Source organism: Genypterus blacodes, unplaced genomic scaffold, assembly GCF_046128005.1.
Source record: "Genypterus blacodes isolate CSIRO-AG114 ecotype Tasmania unplaced genomic scaffold, CSIRO-AGI_Gbla_v1 ptg000103l_1, whole genome shotgun sequence".
NCBI classification, from domain to species: domain Eukaryota; kingdom Metazoa; phylum Chordata; class Actinopteri; order Ophidiiformes; family Ophidiidae; genus Genypterus; species Genypterus blacodes.
Genome location: NW_027466907.1, coordinates 291,835 through 315,350, shown reverse-complemented (window position 1 = coordinate 315,350; position 23,516 = coordinate 291,835). Strand labels below are relative to the sequence as shown.

Below are 23,516 nucleotides of genomic sequence, written 5' to 3'. Positions count from 1 at the left end.
TCACCAGCCATGTATAATCAGTGCTTTAATGCGGCACAATTAAATGATTAATCAGCCGCTGTGCCCCGAGCTCAGTGGTTTAAAGTGAAACCAAGGATGTCTCCAGCCAAAGCCGCCCCATTAAGATGCAGCGACAGGCTACGATATTGATCGGTCACAAAACCTCGACTCATCCGGGATTACGACGGTGTGAAATTGATCCCAATTAGTTTGGTTTAGTTGAGTGAAATTGACTGGATCGTTGGAGGTGATATTGATATCTGAGTGTATAAAAGTGTCTTGATTGTGTGATATACGAAAATCACAATCAGAAGTAATGGAGTCACGGTTATTGATCCACAACACTATCAAGTCCAGCACATATATTGTAATTTTCTGTTGTAGGTTGCCAAAGTATTTAATCAATCAAATGAATTCAAGTTACCTTATTTTCATTTCTGACTTTCGGCCCATAAATGTAATTATTGAAGGTGTTATAAAGCATGCAATATGTAGGTCAATTCATGTTTAATTGTGTTGCCCCGTATGGTAGAAAACGTCTCAAAGGCCTTTAGAGGTCCCGTCCCCTACAGGCCGAGGACGCGGCCGGTCTGTAGCATAATTTAGCCTTGAGGGTTCTGCGAATCTTATGAACCATTTATGCGCTGAAAGCTCTGTTTGCATATATAAAATACGTGCATATAGCCTCTATATAGCCTCTAGTCAAAGTGGAGTTGACAAAGCTCGAGGCGTGGATGTTGAACCTCTCTTAGGCGATGTGAGAGCTCATAATTGTGCAGGTGGACAAGCAGCTTATTAAACAGGGATTCATAAATATTAACATTAATTCTTCTTCTCTCCACTCACTGCCAGATCGCACATTTAGCTTCTAGTGGGCTTATAACTCATTAAGGTGTCTCTTGGTGTCTACTGCCGCATGAAGATTGATCATTTAATATTGGAGTTGTCCAGCAAACGTTGGGGGACGGTTTAAAAAAACCCACCCACGAGACAGATTGACAACCCGAGAGATGGATTAAATATCAGGGATATTCAGCTGGTGTGGCTGCCTGCCTGCGTGCCATCCAGCAGCCTAATGAGTTTCTGAACAGCCAGAGGAAAGGCTGAGGATTTAATAAGACCACCAACAGTGAACGCATGAGGGAGAGGAAAGAGATGAAGAGCGGACGGGTAGGACTTTATTTCACCTCCTGAACTTCATTATGGAAATAAGCCACATTTGTGATTGCTTGGCTGGATGTGTGTGTGTTTTTCCCAGTCATACTGTGTGTGTGTGTGTGTGTGTGTGTGTGTGTGTGTGTGTGTGTGTGTGTGTGTGTGTGTGTGTGTGTGTGTGTGTGTGTGTGTGTGTGTGTGTGTGTGTGTGTGTGTGTGTGTGTGTGTGTGTGTGTGTGTGTGTGTGTGTGTGTCCACGTGAACTGATGACTGAGGCTGGATAGTTTAATTCCTCCCCCTCTATAGCTTTATAGTTGCATGAAAACAAATGAGTCATTTCCACGCGCAAAGAGCTGGGAGACGCCTCCTTTAAACGCACCGTGAGTCTCATTCAGCGCGTTGAAGTCGTTAGGCTCCGTGTTAAGTACAACTCTAATGTAAGTGGCATCTGGTGTTATGGCGTTGCTCTGCTACATCTAATTTAGCTTGTTTAGGTGTAATTTAGCGCCGGTTGTTGATAGTTCACTTAACAAATTAACATGATGTTTTTCCATTTTGTTACCTTTTATTTGTCCTTTTATGGTGTATTTAACTGCAGCAGCAACCATCATGTGTAACGAGTTGGCCACTTTTTATATCTTTATTCCAACTTTCTGAGAGAATGTTGTGGAGATGGACATGCAGGAAAAATATTGGAAGAAGAACATTTTTTTTTTTCAAGGTGTTAAGTGTATTATAGCATAACTGAGCTCTATTCTTGGTACGTTTAGCTTTTATTGTGTGGTGAATAACTTCTAGCATTGTGCTGTGGAAGAATTAACAACATGGCGATGATGTAAACGTGTCAGATAAAGTGTGTGTGTGTGCACGTATGTGGACACGCGAGCCGGCACAAAGAGGAAACGTAATCCTGACAGTGTGTAAAAGCCGCTAGACACAAACAGCGTCGCCTCGCTCATTAAACTAGGCACTTCTGTCAGTTGACCTTTGACCTCCAGCTTAGTCGTCAGTGGGTTCATTGTTAGAACCGGGGGGGGGGGGTCATGACCCTCAGAAGACCCTTGTTGAACCCTAATGACTTTCCCCCGTGGAAGCTTTTGTGTGCTGTGTAACGCTCAGACACGGGCTCCCGGGTGAACGTGTCACCTAGAGTAAAGTGGGATAATCAGAAGTTTGATGCGTGGTTAACGCGGTCGCGCTCTTTGATTGCATTCATATGAGGTCAGGACTTGATGCTGTTTCTGCTCCTAAATGAGCTCAACAAAGCGTCTATACTGACCTCCGCCTGGCTTCAGTGCCATTTATTTGTAGTTTGTTTGTTGTTGTTTACCTCCATTTGCTCAAACTCTTTATCGCCTTTTTTTTTTGCGTTTGCCTCTCCCTGGGTTGGGACCGGAGCCCAAGTGACCTCTGAGGAGCAGCGCGTGGCTTTGGAATGACGTAGGAACTAATTGAGAACAGATTTTGTGTTTCACCGTTGACGACGGATAACCTCGGCTGGATCCTCTCAAAGGTTTCCCCCTCTCCGCCTTCATTCCTTTCTTCCATAAGAGGGAATTTGGCTGTAGGATGACATAGACGGATGAATCGGATAAACATCTCTTATCTGCTTTGATCTGGTCTGAGCTGGAAGCGTTAGAAGCTACAAGCTCAGACCGGACTGAGACGCACAATACAACCATGTGCTGTGTCTCATTTCATAACTGAGCATCTAAAGCTCTTTTATGATCTAAATTTAACCCTTTATGCCCTGCGATAGAAAAATTCATGCAAAGAAAAGCTCCGAATGCTCTTTGTTATTTAATTACCACACTGGCGATACAAGAAAAGGAGTCTTTGCTTGTTAAACAGAATAGTTGACCTCTGTAATTATCTGTATCTGCACGCCACAGTAGCTCTCAGATGCAGACGCTTGCTATTTGTATCTTTTGCTTTGTATACTTAATATGCGCTTTAAACCTCCATATCTTCTTTCCCTAATGAATTCATACACAAAGTCTTATGTCTTAATATCTCATTTCCTCTTGTTGGTTTTACACTGTTGGTTTGTTATCGTCTGTATTGCAGCAGCAAAAGCCTGTGTGTATTTGCGCGTGTGTGTGCGTGTCTCACCAGCTTTGTGTCTTTGATTTGGATATAAAAATGGGATGAAATTTGAGTCCAGGTAGCAGTATATGTTCTGGTTCTGCTCTATCTGCAGTGTGATTGGTCTCCACTGAGGATCCGTGCAGGAATGATTTGGGAGCAGATATTTCTGTCACTGCAGTCTGGTCTAGCGGCTCCTAAACTCGGCTGACTCGTTCCAACCTCTCCTCCGTGTTTTTTGTTTATTGCCTTTTTCTGTCTCAGGATTATGGGGATTTGCTTTTTTCCTCTCTCTCAATGGACTTGACATGAGGATACGTCCCTCAGGGTCACAGGCTCTGAATGTAAAACCCTGGGAGGAAGAGCTTTCATGTTGAGACATCTGTGTGGTCGGGCGGTTCCTCTTCTCCTGCGTCCACGTTCCTGTTTCGCGTGTTACGAAGGCTTCCGTAAAACCCTTCCATTTGTTTTGGGAATCTTTGTTTCCCCTTCGGTTTGAACCCAAGCAGTCGATTCTAATAGCAGTTTTACTTCTTCTGATAGGAAATCCTCCTAAACCATAACGTCCCCATGTGTAGCTTCTTTGTTTTCACGTTGGCATGCAAATGATTGCCAGTGGCTAAGACAGTGCAGGAATGTGGAGCGGCATGCTGATTTGCTTCTTCTGTCATCCGAGAAATCGAGTCCTTCCACGTATTTCTCATTGATTGAACTCGGTTGCTAATGATCTGTTGTGTGTGGAAAGTAATCACACAGAGCGCTCTGGTAATATGGATGTTTCCTACTTTCTGCATATAAATGAGAACATGAAGACTCTGAGGGGACGGCCTTTGATCTGTGTGTCCTGTGTAGACGGTTGAATCCTGTGGTCCGTAGCGACTCACTCCTCTACCGTGCAAACAAACCAATCACATCTCATTCTGTGGCTGAATGTTTTTCGAGTGGTGGAGACCAATGTTGATGTTTTAGGTATTTAGGTATTCAATATTCCTCAAGCTGGACAAAGAAGCCTCAGAGAAATACTGCAGAAATCAGAGTGCATTATAGAAATACACAGCTTGGCAAAGGACTTGGATTGAATGATTAAATTGCAGGAATTTGCCGCGTCATTGATATCAGGAAACCTTGTCAATCCATCAGAAAAGATCTCAAACCCGTCAATGTCGGTGAGATTAAATGTTGCAATTAACCTCAAAATTTGTAACTGCCAAGAAGGTTTAAGTGTAAAGGCTTTTCAGATGTTGAACAGGACAGCCGTGCCGCGTTTGTTCATCTCCACAGAGGATTTTCTCTTCACGTGTTTGGTTTCAGGATTAAAAAAGATGAAATTCCTCTGTCAGCCAGCTTTGCCTGACTTTCCTCAAGTATGTCCTCGGGTGATTCCCCTCGGTGATTCATTACTCGCTCTCAGACAGGACGGTCGATCGATGCTACAGTTTGCCGCCGTGTCTGGAGCCGTGTTCTCGTGGCGGCTCCGCTCCCCGCGCGACGACGCGAAAGTCGACATTTGTGCATTCTGGCCCACTGGTTCACAGTGATTGCGGGTGTCTTGGCTGCAGACGGTGCTGCGCTCAGCCGTAACAGCAGGCCAGAGGGTGGCCTATTAGTGGAGCAGCGTTTGATAAAAATAGAACCACTTGGGACACGCGAGAGAATGAATCACAGAATGACGGAACACAGAGTCTCACTAAGATGACTTTTCCGACTCTATATTTTACACACAGCTGCATTATCTCATATCTGTTCTATTCCACCTGAGTGCTCACAAGGTCAATGAGAAGATTTCTGTCTGACAATCCCCTTAACTTCCCCTGCTGTGCCAATTGGTAGCAAATTTCGGTTTGTGTTCTGAGGGTTTGTTGTGAGATAATCTATGGTGTTTTGGTGTGAACGAGGCTTTAATCACTCATCAATTGGTCTGTGTGATTGATCCTGGCTCAGCTGCCCAAAAGCCTTACAGGGAGCGATGCCCTGCCTGGTGTTTCCCCTGATGAGACGATTTGCTTGTTTGCTTGACTCGCTACAGACGATCAGCATGGCGCCTCTGTGAAAACACACCTAATTATTCACATTAATTATCACATCTGAACCTCCAGTTAGAATAGCAGACATACGGGCGAGCAGATGCGTCGTCTGCATGCCAGAATAATGGAGTTTAGGATGATTATTCCACACGTCGGGGCACGATGTGTTTGCTATTTACTTGCTGTGTGTGTGTGTGTGTGTTTTATTGTTTAGGTTTGACAGTTTTCCCCTCCCGTAATAATTGTGGTCGCTAAAGCAAAAGGTTCTGCTGCTGTTTAATATATTTTGTACGTGCTGAGAGCTCATTGGCTCACATGGGAATCAACAGTACGAGCTTCGCGTTGAACACACACACACACACACACAAACACTTTGTTCCAACTCTTCAAAGGCCTGCCTTTGAAACCTGTGGATCTTAATCGAATGCTGTTCAGACTCAACATTGTAATTAAGTCCCACCAGCTTCCTGTCTATAGACTCTTACAGAGGAAGGTGTATATGTGTGTGTGTTTGGGTGGGTTATGAGCTGCATGTTGTATCATGTTCACATTGTGTTTAGGTTATTGATGTTTGTGTCTGATGCTGCTATTATATTTGTACAGGTGTGTGCGTGTGTGTTTGCGCACCCAGGCAGCTTCTCCCTGCTCTTATCAACGTTACTTTAGTCTCCAACGGAAATCCCATGTCTGTGAGGCTTCCACGACAGGTGTGTGTGTGTGTGTGTGTGTGTGTGTGTGTGTGTGTGTGTGTGTGTGTGTGTGTGTGTGTGTGTGTGTGTGTGTGTGTGTGTGTGTGTGTGTGTGTGTGTGTGTGTGTGTGTGTGTGTGTGTGTGTGTGTGTGTGTGTGTGTGTGTGTGTGTGTGACCTTTACCAAGCCACAGTGGGTTAGTTTGAACAGTAACAGCTGGATTGTGAAGAAGAGTTCCAGACTGACTGTCGGCCAGAAATCTCTCTTCACTGTGAAAGAACAGCGATTAAAAGAACCTCAGAGTTACTCGTTACTGTTTATTCCACTGCCAGACTCTCATAGTTTTGCTTTAACTAGTTTCCAAATGGCAAATTCTCCTGAAAGAGAATTTAAAAAAATAAGTAATTAGGAGGTTATTTCCCAGAAGAAATCTAAAATTGGGCTAAAAACCTGCGATAGAACCTGCAAACTCTTCATTAGCCTCACAGAGCCGCATTGCATCTCTGGAGATCAATTTCCAGTTAGAAGATTCCAGCCCAGAAAAAACATCTACAGAGCCTCCACACAGATCCGTACCAGAATAGAACTCGCTGCCTCTAACAACTCCTGCAGATATAGATCGAAGCGGTGCGACCCGTTTCTCACCCCTGAAACAGACGGATGAGCTGCTGAGGCGTGCGTGGGTGCATCCAGGTGTGGGTAGGTTTCCTGATGAAATATCTTAGATTTGAGGGTTATCAGGCTTCTAAAGGCATTAAAATGTCTTTGATTGAACCCTTCCATGATCCACCAGATCCATGAATACGTGACTGGATCTGGACAGGCCAACAGGTCCGGCCGGTCTAACAGTGACTTGGTGGGTTATGGGTTTTAGGGTGTAAATACTGCTTCCTCCCGTCTATGTCTGTGATTTTGTGTTGTGATGCTTTTCTCACCTCAATCTGGCAACCGGAGCGATGCATTGAAGAGAGAGAAAGCTCTGCTGCACTGTAACAACCCCATCTCATCACTCACATTTCTAAGATAAGGACCACACACCAACACTGATTTACAAGCCTCTCCTCCATCCCTCTCTCTCTCTCTCTCCTTCTCTCTGTGTGTATGTGTTTACTGATTTACTTTTACTTAAAGTGTAATAAACTATCATGAAATACACAGCCAGCAAGAACTTATCAAGTCACAGATCACATCACAGCAATCTGAGCTCGTATACCATCTGTCAGCAGCAGTGTGTGTGTGTGGGAAAGTGTGTGTTCTGTACATGCAGTCTTGAGTTGAGTCTTGAGTCTCACCTCTTTCTCCTCTTCCTCCTCTTTTTCTGGGGTGTGTGTGTATTACATTTCTTTTCTGGCATTTCCTCAGCTTATCGGGTGGAGGGTATATGTTTTGTTCACTCCCATACACACACACACACACACACACACACACACACACACGCACATATTTCGCTCTCAGCAACAGTTATTTGATACAGGCATCAATATCACAGGGGAGGGGGAATTCCAAGAATGCAGGCGTTAACTCCGTGCTTTATTAGATTTCCAGCCACCAGGCTCTTCCAGACTCCAGCTCATTGTTCTGCCCAGTTCTTCAGGATGGCTTAAAGAATCTCCATTTGTAAATTCAAGGTCTAATGTCGTCTAAATGTCTGGAATTTTAAAGATGGGAACTAGATGTCACTTGTATAATCTTATTAGCTGTGTTTGGTCCGTCCGTCTGTCTGTGGCGTCAGTTTGACAGCAGGATTGCATGAAAAGTTACTGAGCGACTGAAACTTGGCGTCCAGGTTTGACCTGATCCAGGGGGGAACACCGTAAATTCTGGAACGGGTTGACCTGTTGGTGGCGCTGTGATTGCCACTTTTTGGGTTCGACTGTAGGTCATAGAATCAAACAGTACCTCTCCTACATGTCATGTCATTATTGGATCTCAATTTTGAGTCAATTGTCACAAAATCTTACACATAGAATGTTTGGAGCAAGCTGGACAAAAGTCATATTTTAGTTTTTTGACGTTCCTTACTGTTTTGCTGCAATTGCCTGCCAAAGTCGAGTGGACTCCGCTCCATCTTCAAAAAGTGCTGAGGAATTCTGAGTTATGTGGAGAAGGGGAGCGGCAGTCATGGAAGTTCTGTGGGTAAAGTTATGGAAAGATTTAATTGGCAAATTCACGTCGAAATCCTTGAGTTTTATACATATTAGATTCATCATTTGATCGTCAAAGCTTCAAAGGAGAGTTGAGGAGGTGCAGTTTATGATGCATTACATCAAAGCGAGCCCGTAAAGATCTGTAGAAACCAATCATCCTATCATCCTGCCCCTCTCTATCAAACACTACTTAATAAAGGAAAATAAAAGCTTTTCTAATCACAGGTTCCACCGACACTCAGATTTATCTCCTCGTCGTTTACACTGATTTGGTGACAGTTTTCCAATGCAGCACAAAATCAACAATCCACTCCAATTTTCCCCGTTTGGGTCTGTGCGATTCTCTCTGCGGGGGGAAATGCATGAACCTCTCGGCGTAGAGACCGAAGGATGACTCGTCACGTATCCATAAACTAACAACATACTGGCGTAAACATGAAGTAAGTGCTCTTGAATATGAGCGAGTTAATTACCTCTCAAGGACGACGAGTGCAGCGCTACACAAGGTTGTATTTACTGGATAAATGCTCCATCGATTGGCAGATGGGTGGATGGATGCATAATATCGAGGTAATTAAGGAGTGAACGCTGTCAAATCCCTGCAGCCCCGCGTCCCTCCCTCTCCTGTAATGACTAACTTCACTCTCCAAGCACACGGGAACATCCTCTGATGGCGAGGTAGCAGCTGTGGAAGAGGAGGAATGATATGGATAAACAAACGCAAAGGCGGCTTATACAATTTGATATTCTGGCTTGTTATGGACTTAATTGAGTGTGTGGTCGTCTTCGCGAGATTCTTATAAAACCTAAATTAACAAACAAACATTACGTCATTGGCTTGTGTGCTACCTTAGGAGGAGAGGAGCTGTGGAGCTATGTGGAGGGAAATCATGACTCATTAGTGAGATGCAAATCACTGTTTACTGATGCTTCACAAAGTGTTTTCTTGTGACCTTTGACTCTGAACCCTCTGTATGCTGTCATGGCTCTCTATCCTATAGTAACTCTGACCTTTGACCCCGAACCCTCTGTATGTTGTCATGGATCTCTATCCTATAGTAACTTCCAGGTGCCTTCACCTTCGACGTTGCCCCATAAGGTGAAGTAGCAAAGAGAATGTTGTGGAGATAAACAAGCAGGGCGTCGTGAGGACAAATAGTGGAAGGATTGTAAACATCGACATGTAAATCAAATTGATGCTGTATTTTCTGTGCTGTTTGTTTACCATGAAGCTGAGGTGTTGATAATTGATTTAATCGGTGATTGATTATCAGGCCAGGCTGGATGGTTGGTAATCTAGGCGCTTGATTAGTTTGGTCGAGATTTCATGGACGTTCAAGTGTGATTAGGCTCAGTCACAGAGAGGCTGAGCCTGAGCGTTTCCGTTGAGTGCAATTAGTGTGTGGAGAACCCCGCCCCACAGCGTGTGTGTGTGTGTGTGCGCGCATCCTCTCCTCCAAAGTTTGGCTCCTGGTTGTTGATGTTCTTCGCCCGTTTCTGCGTAATTAAACCTCGAAATCACAGTTTATACCTCACAGCTGCAATTTGGCTCATTAGCATATTTTGGCTCTAATTGACCGCCTTCGCGGGGTCGAGAGGATTGCGTGACCCTTCGGCTGATTAAACTCGCGCAGACAAAACCCACGGGATGATAATGATGGAGCTAAAAACTGTTTTGCTGATAGTGATAATTATTATTTTAAAACGTTTTTCTCCTGTTGATGCTCTGGGATCTTTCCTCCCACGGCTGCTGGAGGAAGTTTGTTTGCCTCTGCCTTCTTTATTTCATTTGTTTCCTCCTTTACAGGAAGTTGAGCTCAGACCTGACCTACTTGATATGCTAATAATGATCATCTTGTTTTTGTGCAGGCGAGGACGGCGAGGTGTCACTGGAGCTCAACAGACCTCAACACCGAACAGGTAAGCAAAACCATCACACCTCTCCTCCTCTCCTCTCCTCCTGTCTCTTCTTGTCTCCTTGTTTCCCCTACTCTTGTCTCAGGTCTCAGCCTCTTTTTGTGTCTGTTTCAATGTGTAGTGAGTCTTGCATTTTTCAGTCTCTCCTCTCCTCTTTCATTTCGTCCCATTTCCTGTCCTGTTGCGCCTCGCATCCTCTCGTCTCATCTTCTTTTCTCGTGCTTTCTCTTATCTTCTTTTGATTTAAAATGTTTCTCTTCGTACTGTCTTTTCTCATAAACCTAACGATCGACATGATTGCTACTTTCTTCTTTTTGTTGTTGTTGTTTAATACAGAGGTATGATTGAAACACTCGGGCCCACATGAGGAATTCCACTTCATCACTTGTCATTGTTCCGTTTGATTCTGCTCGTGCTTTGATTGAATGCTTTTTCCTCTGATTTTGATTCGCAAATGGTTGTTTTTCCTTGTAGCAGCTCCCCCTCCTCCAACTGGTAAATTGGTTTCTGTTTCCCTTTTCCTGATGATTAAGCTTGAGTTTCCGTCGGTGAAGCCGTTTGTCGTCTCTCAGTTCTTCCTATATTCACTTTGATAATTTGCTTTGATCTTCTGACTCCTCAGACGTACCTGCACGGTTGCCTCTCTGAAGTGTGTGTGTGAGCGAGGCATCAGCGTGATATGAAAAATTAGCACAAGAAAGTTTACGTGCAGGATAAACTTGAACCATCTCCTCTCCTCATCTGGCCTCCTCTTTTCTACTCTACTCTCCTCCCCTCCTCCCTCACTCGCTCGCTCTCTTCTTCCGCTTGTAATAATGGAGAAACAAGGCCGCGTTACATTATGCTTTTACCAATAACTTCTCCGGCTAATGTATAGTACTGGCAAGTTGCCCTCTGTAGGCGAAGTCGTATGAAATTCTCATAAAAAACAGTTCATTAAACTGTAGATGCTGTATCAACACAAAGCAAATGCAAGGCCGTCACCTAATTTAACCCCATAACACAAACATATTATTGCTTTTATGTGAAGGTTTGCGCTCTCTCTCTCCCTCACTCTCTCTCTCTCTCTCTCTCTCCGTATGTGTGTGTGGTTGTGTACGGGCCTGTCAGGGTGATAAAGGGTTCCAAGGAAGGTTAAGTCTGATAATCTGTTTCATACAGGAAGTGCTTCAGCTGTAAGAGGAGTTGGACTTATCGCGACCTTCAGCCTCTTGCGAGCCACTCCTAAAGTTTATCGCCTTTTTTCTTCCAATCATAATCCGTCTGTTATACCGACGCTCCTCTGACTTTACTAAATGTATAAAGTTTTATAAGTTGGCCCTTTTATTTGAGGTATCTGTTGTGTGTTATGTGTTCACTTACATGGCCGTAGTAGATCTGTATTCCATAGATCAGGCGGTATAACTCACTGAATTATCCGCGCATACTTCTATGCAGTTGATACCCTGTTGTACAAAAACAGTTTTAACTCTGTCCTTTATCCAATCACAGGTCAGAGAGAAAATAACAGTCATAGTGATAGTAGTAGTCGGACAGTAATAGTCAAAATGTGGTGTATTTAGGTGGTTCCATCCTGTCTCATTCTCGTCTGGTGTTGTTTATGCTGTCTTTTCTCCCCAGTTCTACGTCCTGGGTATAACTCGATCGTGTCTGTGTGCAGTCAATTGCAGTGTTGTCTTGTATGTTTTTAAGGGCCCTTACTGTTTTAAATTCCCATCACGTCTGCCATTCTGTAGTGGAGTCTTATGAGTTGGAGAGAAATGCTGAAACGGTTTGAGTCCCTGGCTGCTTTTATTATTCTTCAGGAGGATGCTGCAGCTCTGTTTTGCTCAGAGCTGGGTAATATTTTTCTGTTGACGTGAGTTTGCAATTTATGAGAATGTGGGCTCGTGGTGAAATACAGTAACGCCTTACAAAATAAGGGAATTCAATAAAACACCGTCACCATTTACAGCCTCAGAAATAACTCGGGGTTCAATCGAAACCTCATGGACAAGGTGTCAAAGATTGCAGCCTTCACAAAAAGCCGGGATTTATTGGGTGTCTGTTTTTTTTTTTATTGGATTTTGTTATTGTATTATATTGTGCAGGTGTTGATGACATTGTGTCCGCCGTCTGTATGTCACCCATGAACGAGAAGGACCAAACGGTGCGCTCAAACGCAGATGTCTGGCGGTAATTTCCATAACAGAGGAATTTGGTCTCATTCGGCGAGTCCTGTTTGTCTGGAAACAAACAAAAGTGGAAGGATTTTGTCTTTTTCTTTAAATGGAAGTTTCGGGGAAGAGAAGAGGTTGCCATTCATCCACAAAGAATGAGGGAGAGGCCAGGACAAAGGGAAGTAACAGGTGAGTTTGACAAGCAGAGAAATGAAAGAAAAGAAGAAACGGCAACTCTTCTTTTGTACAACACAGGATTGTTTTTATTGAGTGCATCTGACACGGAATGTAAGATGCCGTGTGAGCAGAGAGGGCTACACGAACATCAATAATACTGTGTGAATGTTGCCTCATTAAGGAACGGGAGGGAACATGTACTTCAGATGAAATGCAGCTGTAACTGACCTACTTCTTAAACAGAATCAGGACAATTTTCAGTCAAAATTGAAATTGGAAGTCGTACAGTTTTTATTTTATTGATTCAATGATCCCCAATGAAAACTTTTATCTCTTTCAGTCTTTAAGGAGACTCTGGTGGATGAGCTTCTCGCCTAAAGCCAAACACACGCCACCATTTGTACATTTGTAAAGACTCTAGTTTCTGTTTCCTGTCGCGATGTCTACGTGTTGTTGCGCACATTACAAAACTATTCACAAACAAGGTGCGTCAATCACAAGATTGTGTTTTCCTCCCAAACTGTAGCTACCATCCCGAAATTCCATTGACAAACTGATAACACCTGATGAATGCTGCAGTTAAACGAACCATCCTGCTAACTTAAAGAACCACATTTACAACAAGAAACCCAATGGAAGATCTCACATCTCTCTCTCTCACACACACACACACACACACACACACACACACACACACACACACACAAATAGTCTCCCACTTTCCTGTGGGAAGTATGCAGGAAAGCGTTGGTTTGTTTTCTACAGGGTGTTTGCATCTGCATGTGTGTGTTAGTCTGTGGGTGTTTGTGTGTCTCAGAGGGGTGCTGCAGCTGTGACGGCTGACTCAAAAACATGAACTCCGCTTGCAGTCGCGCGCGCGCGCGCACACACACACACACACACACACACACACACACACACAGACACAGACACAGACACAGACACAGGCAGACACAGGAACTGTCAACAGTTCTTTTCCTGCTATATATTAAAAATAAATCCCCTCATTTTTCGAAGGCTTGAGTCCAGATTTAAGTATTGTGGCAGTACGCCCTTACAATGGATAGAAATCTACAGGCCGGAAATCTGATTGACATCAGCATAAATGTTGTATAGGAGTTTCTTTGGTCCAGCAGATACAATGCACTACCCAAAAATGAATTTTTGCTTGTCTATAGGAAATGGCACACGGTCCACCAGCTTCTCCCTCGGATCCTCTTGCCACTGCACTTCTGTTATGGTCTGTAGGCTATTTTGAAGAAAATGAATGCGATCGTAGAGCTGTGTAATCATTTTCCTAAAAGAGCCGAGGCTGCCAAAACGTTGTCAGGGGCTTCAGTTTGAGGGGAGGGAAGAAAAACGTGGAGTCACACCGACGACGCAGCTTCACACCTGACACTATCAGAAGCTCTCTCTGCCAGGGAGAGCGTGAGAAAGTTGGTTTAAAAGTTGCACAGCGTAATAAAGCCAAATTGTTCCCTGTTGAATGCAGATGGTTTTGGGTAAAAGTGCCTTCAGATTGAAACAGAGTCGGAGGTGTGTGTGACCCTGTAATCCTCCCAAAAGCCTGGAATGGGCAAGAAGGTCAGAAATAACTGAGAAGTCGAATACAAGCGAACATTCAAAAATAACCTTGGAAAGGAGGAAAGAACTCTACGTATTCGGTTGTAATAAAGTCATAAACTTTGCAAATCTCTTTGGTCTGCAACAACCCTGAAAAATCTGGACAACCTCCAAAAGGTGACCATCTTGTCTCAATCTCTTGCAGTCTCTTCACACTGTGTGTCGCTCATTAATTCACGGGCTCAACTCCAACCCATCCTCCTCATCAGAACTCGACGCATGTCGGCATATACTTTGAATATTTTATATTTATGTGACTCTGTGCGTTTTGTTGAATACTGTATGAATCTATTGGAATTCATGGATGGTTGCACTGGACCCAGGAACAGAATGTGTAACAAGAGTCTGCAACAGCTGGAAAAGACTGACCGATAACTTTGAGCCATTAAGACCGATTTGATCCAATTTGGTTTCATAAGCTTTAACAAATACTACAAACACAAATTAGATAAAAATGTGACATCTGCAATATTTGTAATGCAGGAAAAACTGGTGCTTGGCTTGGTGGTTGTTAGGCCCGTTGCCGTAGGTGGTTGGGGCTGGTTACTCTGGTCTTCTGGGTGGTTGCCAGAGCTGTTATTATGGTATTCTACATGGCTGCTATGGTGATTGTGCTGGTTGGCTTTGGTGTTCTGCATGGTTGCCATGGTGTTTGAGATAGTTCTGGGTTAGTTACAAGGGCAGTTGCTCTGGCGTTCCGCTTCGTTGCTAGGACGGTTGCTATACTGTACAGATGGGGACAAAAACACGATATACTTGGAATCGCTAACAACACAGACAGATGGAAGTGCTGATAGATTGATGGATGCAAATGAAGAAGTATAATGAGAACGTACATGCATGGAAACGCCATTTAAATACTTGAATAAAGCTTTGATACAGTGACAGGTGGATGATGTCGGCCTGTGCGATGGATTATGTGTCTGTGTGTTGCTTCAGAAAACTCTGCCTGGTCTATAAATGTGCTGATGCTCTTCTTTAAAGGAAAAAGAATTGCAATCTATGTTTCTTATCTCGCCCCCCTTTATTATATCTCAGCACTCAGCCGGCTACAGCTTGAGACGAGAGAATCAGTTTGTATTGAACATGGCTGAATGCAGCGCTGATGAAAGCTCGTGCTGATAATAGCTTTTTCATTATGTCCTTAGCCAGGCTTGCCATTTCATTTGCTGTTGCAGTGAGGGAGAAGTTCTTATTTTCACAGCTACATCATCTTTCCACCAAAGTTTGTGTTTATATTTGAGACATTATTTCAATATTTCATGTTTGTGCTGTGTTAGTTGTCATGCAGAGATGGTGGGGAAGGTAACGGCACGGGGCGCCGCCTGTGTTTTGGTTGCATCCGCTCCTAAAAATAGACGTTTGTGAATATGAAAAGTCGAGCGGGAGCAGCTGTGTGACTAACCATTCTGGTTTGCTCGTACTGTCATCAGCACCGTCACGCTTCCACTGCGCCAATCCCAATTTTATGGTCTGTAAGAAGGCAGGAATCAGATCCTTTAACAGAGAACACTACATGCCCGGAGAGCATGGTGACTGAACAGAAAGTCTCTCTCCTGGACAAATATTTGTACAGAAAACTAACAGTGAGACCATTAATATTCATGTTGTGCTGTGAGGTAATGGCAAGAATGAAGATTTAAGGTATAACATTGTGGTCCACATAGCAGCTAGAGATGATGTACAAATCTAACTGTTTACATTAATCAATGTCTAAAGAAAACATACAGGACGGCAAGAAAAGGAACCACCGTAGGGTTTTCACAAGTGAAATATAACATCTGTTCATTTCTCAGTTTCATGTACACACCCACTTTACTTTCACTGCAAGGAGAAGAGGGAAACTGAAAGTGTGCCTCATTATTCCTATGTCTATCTGTTCATATAGGTAATAAAGTAGATTATTGGCCGCCTGAGTCTGTGCATGAAATCCTTATATGTACGTCGAGCCTTTGCCTGCCCCTGCATCGTCTGTTACTGTCCTGTTCCGTGAGATTGATGCAAAGCAGCGCCCTTACTTTGCATGTAGGACCGTATGCAGCTTAGTCTCAGAAGCTCCTTCTATGGATTCCTAGCCATGCTGAGCTATGGGCAGTGTACTCACAGGTCACTTACCAACTTGTTTGACATCTCGACACAGTATGATAAACCAGACAATGTAATATTGAGGTCATTGAAACAACTGAAGTATTGGATGTCTACAGAGTTTGTATGCCAGTTCTACCGGAATAGAAATCATGGGATCATGTGTACAACACGGTAAACATCTCATCCCTCTGATCCTTGTAGACGCACCCTCGGGATCGTGTTTTGACAGAGCTGACATTCACTGAGCTCGCTCTCACCTTCTCTTTCCTAAGGAATGTCAGTCATGTTAACCTGATCCAGACGCTGGTGCCCCTACCTACTCAGACATCCACCCAGACTGTGTTGCACATGTCTAGAGTTCAGATGAGGCGGCTTCCTGAGGGCTGCTGGAGATATTTTGGGAATTTTATACAAAGTTTTTCTAATGTCAAAAGAGCTACCCACAAATTTATCTCTGTTGCTGCGGTTGGGCAGGGAAGTAGGTGAATTTACCCGCGTCACGAGTCAAATTGTGCCTGTTAAAGTATATACAGATTCAGTAGGATTCAGTTAGGCCATGCAAGTGAACACTCGGGTTCCATCCAGGCTCTCCGATTACCTCCCACCTCCAAGGACACACAGGTTAGGTGGGTTGGAGACTCTTAATTGCCCGTAGGTGTGAAAATGAGCAGGAATGAGTCTGTTTGTCTTGTATGCGTCGGCCCGTGGTAAGACGAGTTTCCATTGTCAGCGTAGCACACAATGTAGCTGCACCTCAAATCCACCTCAAGCAAGTGCTCAAATTTTTCTTTGCGATATCCAAGTGTTTCCATTACATGCAAATAAATTACCCTCTTCCCTAGATTAGCAACTTCTGTTGAGCAACCCTGGAGCAAGGCACCGAATCCCCAACGCGCTCCATGATGGGTTTCTCTCATCGGCGGAAGGCGACAGGAGCGAGCCGCTTCTGGTTATGAATGTGTGGGATTAAGCGAATGTGAGGCAAGTTAGTTGTTCATTCGTCCCTCTCCTGGGAAATAAAGGAATGTCATTACACTCGTCTCAGGGTGTCACTTTGAAAACTCTTGGAAATGAGTTTTCATAAAGAGAGGTAGAAGTGGGAGGAGGTGAGGAAGGAAATGGAGGTAAAGATTACACAGTGAAGAGAGGAAAGGTAGAGGTTGTGGATTTATTGTTATTACTCAGTGTATCACAGGTTTCTCTGTCCTATGCCCTCTAACAGTCTTATTTCCTTTTCTAAAGTGTCCAGCAAACTTATATAATGTGTCAGTAAACAACATAATACATCCACCGACATGGATCCATTTAATCTCCACTTCATTCCAGAGCGTTCCGTCTCTGCGGCCTTCATCAGTCCAGACTGATGAGCCCGATTCCACGTTTCCTGTCAGGCTCTTAAACAAACGGCTGCAGCTCTATTGAACTCCTCACCTCCTGTCTCAACTCCAATCTCGGCTGCTCTCTACCTCCCCTTGCTTCTCCATCACTCCATCCACCCTTCATTTCCTCCCCACCGCCCCACAGCCACTCCTCCTTTTAAACATTTTCGTGGCCCGACCCCTCTTGTGACTGTGGGCAACAAACTGAAGCCTTTCAGTGATTATCAAACACTTTCCTGTCACTCTTAACGTCGTAGGTCATTGTTTGTTTCACACAGCAGTCACACAAGTTGAGGGGAAAGCCTCCAGTGCATCACCACTGACATGTTGGAAACGGCACAATGCCCACAATCCCTCTGTGATGGAATTGTTTGCTCGCCTATCGCTGCTGGTCCATCTGCCCTCTGGTGTCTTTTTCTTCAAACCTCCAGGCTGTACAAAAAGCTCCAAGTACCGAAAACTGCTGTGACGGTAACTCATGAACGAGGCTGGGGACCATTCCTGCAGGTTTGGCCTTTGCTCACCGCGGTGATTAAAGCCAAATGCAGGGCTCCTTTTTTCATAGGGGACCCATAATTTGGCCTGTGGGAACACGCCAAACTCAATTTTCAGTGTTTGGAGCGAACTGCCAGCCTCGGTGCACAACCTCTGCGGTTAAAGTTTCAACCAGTATGGATTTTGGAATGAATAGATACTTAGACAAACACATGCGGTAGTGAAACTCTATCGGTGTTTGTCTATTGATGGCGTGTGTGAAGGTTTCCAGTCAGTCCGACCTAACAGAACTCCTCACCATGAAGGCTGCTAGGAGGGATCTCTACGGTGGTGAGAATCCTGGGAAAGTCATGGAATTTGATTTGTGTTTTCTAGGTTTGGATGTGTTTTGGAAAAGGGTTCAACTTTTTCTACCGCCTAAATCGATTTCAATTTACTCTTTGGGACGGTTTGAGATGATGTGATTGTAAATTGATTTATTTATTTATGCATCTATTCTGGTGAAAGATGGAAGTCAAATCTACACAGAAATGTGGGTTTTGGTATCCTGGCAACGTGGAGGGGAATAGTTGCGGTTTGCGCTCTGAGTGCTTCCTTGTTTAACTTCCATTTCCTATAATTTGAGCAATTTGCAGCCTAATTTCCACCAAAGCCCCCAAATCTATGCAGACCATTAACATGCACCAAAAGCAAAGTACTCCTCCAATTACACCTGCTGCTTCTAAAAATGATCCATTCTGATCATAATATCTCTAGAATTTACTCCCAAAAACTGATAGCTAATCAACCAAACAAATCATCATACATCCAAATTATTTTACAAACATTTTAAAGTAAAACATACCATTGGTTCCATTTATCAGTCTTACTGTAACTCATCCATCATTTTTACCAGTTCACTTTGGACAAACTCCACGTGTGACCCCATGTGTTTGTGGGTGTGTGTTTGTGCGTGTGTGTAATCTGATGACACAAGGCAGACGAGCTCTGGTTTGTGTTCCACAGACGAAGAGAGGGAGAGAGAGAGAGAGAGAGAGAAAGAAAGAGGGAGGGAGAGGAAAAGAAAGAGAGATGTTTGGGAAATGGGTCAAGAGGAAGTCGAGGGCGTGTTTCAAGTGTGTGTGTATATTTGTGTGTGCTCATGTGATGGTTCGCAGCTGAGATCGTTTGTTGGGTCCGTGTGGGAATTATCTGTGTGTGTGTGTATGTTGATGGTGCATAACTTAATTCCACTGGGAAGGCAAATCAACAGCTCCTCTGCTTTCTGCTTCCTGTCCTAATTGCTCAAAATCCTCCACAAATAAGGCCTCACCCACAAACACATGTGCATGAGCTCCTTCTGCCTGTGCCCTTGATCATCAACATATTCCTCTTCTTCTTTTCTGTCTTTATGGTCTTCCTCCTTCCGCACTTCACCTTCTTTCCTTTTTTTCTCCAAACTCTCTTTTCCTCTTTATGTCATGCATCCCTCTTCCTTCTCTGAGGAAATCCAAGCGTCTCACATAACCACTGTTGTTTCACCATCTTTCCGTGTGTGTGTGTGTGTGTGTGTGTGTGTGTGTGTGTGTGTGTGTGTGTGTGTGTGTGTGTGTGTGTGTGTGTGTGTGTGTGTGTGTGTGTGTGTGTGTGTGTGTGTGTGTGTGTGTGTGTGTGTGTGTGTGTGTGTGTGTGTGTGTGTGTGTGTGTGTGTGTGTTTCTGGCAGAGGTCAGACATAGAGCAGAGGCCATCCCTGCTCACAATCTGGACCTGCTGTGAGCCCCCGTCTGTCTCTCTGTCCCCGTATCCATCTTTGTCTCTCTAACTCTCTTTGTCTCTCTCTATTTCCCTCGCTTTCTCTCTCTCTTACTCTTTCTCCCTCTCTCTCTCTCTCGCTCTCTTTGTCTCTGTGTGTGTGTGTGTGTGTGTGTGTGTGTGTGTGCTGTGTCTTGCTCTCACATGCACTCAGTGTATGTTATGTAATCAGACTGAGGCTTCGTATTCTGTTGTTGGTTCAACCATCCACAGTTTTGATTGTGTTGAACATAAACACTTTTCAATAGTTCACATCCAAACGGGTCAACAAAATGGCCTCAACCTGAGTCATTGTGCTGCTCTGTATGCAGCTGAATAATACATTTTTATTTTATATCATGATGCAAAAATAAGACTTTGTTAGTGTAGTAATGCACAAATCGGATTATTTCCTCAATATTGCTTATCTCAGATAAATTGCTATCAGTGTCTTGGCTGATATGCAAAAATAAACTGCAGCAGACTAATGTTGATTTGGCTGCATTTTTATCTATATTTGAATGTTGTTTTGATTGATGGAAGTTTCATTTTTGTCTTGTTTGTGTTTTTCTTTATCATAATTTCCTGCAGGGTGGTAGAAAATGATTTATTTTTTAAGAGAGCAAAGCAGGGAAATGAGGCCGTTTAGTGACACAGCGTCCGTGTGCTCACCTTTGCTTATGGACTCACTTCTCTACAGTCTATGGATCTTCATCAAACTTTCTCCTCTTCTTTCGCTTCTTCCCTCCTCTGGTATTTACCTGTGTGTATCACTGTATGTTCCTATCCTCCTCTCCATGTCACTGTCAGTGTGTAGCTGTAGATCAGCTTGCATGAGAACGTTGCACTCGTTACTCTAAATCCCAGGTGGTGAATATTCATTGTTTTTACGGTTTTCAATCTACTTCCTGATGATGGAAGGAAACATCGTGTCAACAATGTTTCGCCATCTGGAAGTTTAGATGTTGGATGTTAGATGCTACGGCATATGGACACACACACACTCACACACACACACAAACAAACAACTCTTCAGCAGCATATGGTTCTTTGCGATAGAGGCGAGACAGACTGGGCTGTTGTGTTGGATAGCACAGAGGGCCTGAACATTGTTAGAAGTGCTGCCAAACAACCCTCAGTGCACACACACACACACACACACACACACAATCACACACACACACACACACACACACACACACACACACACACACACACACACACACGTCACTTTGCCTCGCCTCACTTGCTGCTTTGTTAGTGGTTTCAGCGTGAAGTTGAAGGCAGCATGGAGTCGTTTTTGTTTGTGTCGGAGCAGCAGCAGCCTCATCTGAGCATCAAGTGCGCAGCGGTCGTACCTGCAGACGGATTACTGGAGAATTATTCATCAACATTTCGTCCTGAGCTGCGACGCCGTGTGTGTGTGTCGTGCATTGGGGTTTTGTCCATTTTTCCGTCCCATTATGAAGATTACTCTAGTAATTGATTTTTCTTTTATCGTTCCCATGGAGAAACTGCCTTTATTTTACAGCCTGGGTGCTTATAAGTGTTAATGTTATCTTTACGAGAATAGACTAAGTCTCCACTCTGATTTTCAGAAGTAAAAATGCCTGTAGTGTAATTCACGCCGTGATGAAGAGCTCTGAGCTTCTCCAGGCAGCTCTCCAGCTTCCCCTTATTATTCCAGGCAGTGTTATGCTTTTCTCACCGGCGGTTAGAACTGCATTTATGGCTCTTTCTGCAAAATTAATTATGCCTAATTAACATTAGCAGACCCATCAGTCCTCTTAGATGACTGTCCTGTGAATATGAGTTTTCTGTAGCAGAGCAAAAGCAGTTTGTTTAAAGCAGTTTATCAAAGGCTCCAGCTTCCTTTTAATAACGTATTATGTCATTATGATTAGCCGATCCAATACCAATTACTGGTGTTGTTGTTCTTCCTCTACGCTGAAATATAAACCACTTAAACGCTGAAGTAGAAATGTAACAACGCCGTCTGAATAGTTGTTGCTCTATGGAGATCAGTGTGGCAGTCAGCATCACATGTAACACACAAGCTGGAACTTTCACTGTGAAAATTGTTCAGTTTGTTTTAATTTTACAAAACTGAAGCAAACAAAAAGTCTGTTGGGTTTGTATTTTATACTTGTTCTTTATGTTTAGATGCATTTTGAGGTTATTTTTTACTACATGTCCGAGTTTAGATGGTTACAGGCCGCCGCTTTTGTTTTATACTCTCTACGTTATCCATTGTGTTGGAGTCCCGCCCTGGTAACCAGACCACCCATACAACTGGTGTAACAGCTCAGGCTTCGTCACTGCGGTGAGGATGATGAGCTCCACTCTATTACAGCTTCTGTTGTGCTCCTGTTTGGTGAGAGACAAAATATAATCGAGTATCATGAAGCTTTTAATCCTCCTGCTGTTTCTATTTCGAGTCATAAAATCTAATGGAAATGAGACGCTGGCAGGGGAAACTGGGTCGTTACTGGTTCAACTAGAAAAACAGTATGAATGTTAAAACAGAATATGAGCAATAACAAACAGATCGGGGTTGTGTGTAAGTACTTGATCAATTCCAAGAGATAAAGTATAGAACTGCAATTCTAGCAATTGCTCTGGATTTTTACTGTTTAAATGTTCTCAAAATGCGTCGCTCTAGGGACAGAGCGACGCCAACAGGCAGCGAAGAACACCTCACCTGGTTATGACCCTGAAATTTGAGCGTCGCCTTCAGGCTGGGGCTGATTCTCAGAGTACCTGAGAGACGTTTCCCTGGCGACGGCCATCACATCCCCGTCCTCTAACCTCCAGCTGGGTTTAGATTTTCACATCCTCATGAACTTTCTCTGTGTTTTCTTTCAGGTGGTGACGTGGTTGATTCCATCACAGATCAACAGGCCTGAACACTGAACAGGTAGGAGCCACGCCGGGTTCTCCTTCTTCCTTTTCTATTCAAAAAACCCTGAGATATGTTTTGCTTTTGTTGTGGCGTAAATGACACAGCAACTTACAACAAATCTAGTAACGTAATTTTCCAGAAAAGCAATAAAGCTGGGGTGGGGGTTGCAGGGTTAAAGGGTTAATTAGAGGCCCCGGGCCGTTTTGAAGAAATGAATTCTAGCTGAGACCTGGCCGCCCTCACACTAACGCTGATCTCACATATCAGCCGATCGCTGTCACTCCGCGCTCACCTCTTTCATAACATATTGCTTTTCTCCTCCAGAATCCATATTGTTGCCATTACAGGGCAAAGTGACAGCGAGCAAGAATGCAAAGCACCAAAATGTTTTACTATTCCAGGTGGAGGACACCAATAAAGCCCAAACTGATAAAGAACACACACACACACACACACACACACACACACACACACACACACACATATATATATATGCACATACACACACACTCGTAGGAGGGTTAAGATGAGCAGCGATATGTTGGCTCGCACATCAGTCACGTTCACATGAAAGAATCCAGTTTGTTCTGTGTGGAATTCATAGTCTTGAAATGTATTGATCATTGTTGTTATGATGCATTAGAAGTTTGCAATCCCAAAGTCTAACTATCAACTTTCGGAAAGCCACACGGGACTGAGACGAGGCTGCCAGTGTGACAGGTTGATTTGAACGCTCGTCTGATTTGAATGACTGGTTTCTATGATCTGCCTCTGGTCTGCTCCCAGTCTGCCAAATCACATTAGACTGTGGCCATACAGTGTGTGTGTGTGTGCATGAAAGCGAGAGAGAGAGAGAGTTAGTGTGTATGTGTGTGAATGTGTGTGAGCGCATTCATCCCTGAGTT

At 43.8% G+C, this 23,516-nt stretch overlaps 1 protein-coding gene across 2 annotated transcripts in view; it reads left to right on the top strand.

Annotated features, from left to right (window-relative positions):
• The first annotated feature begins 9,964 nt into the window (after positions 1-9,964).
• LOC143008350 (plexin-B2-like) overlaps positions 9,965-23,516 on the top strand; it is a 65,289-nt gene continuing 51,737 nt past the window's right edge. For both annotated transcript variants that reach the window (XM_076160081.1, XM_076160079.1), the window contains exons 1-2: positions 9,965-10,020; positions 22,575-22,626. The gene's annotated coding sequence lies outside the window, so the exon portion shown is untranslated. The remainder of the gene's footprint in view (positions 10,021-22,574; positions 22,627-23,516) is intronic.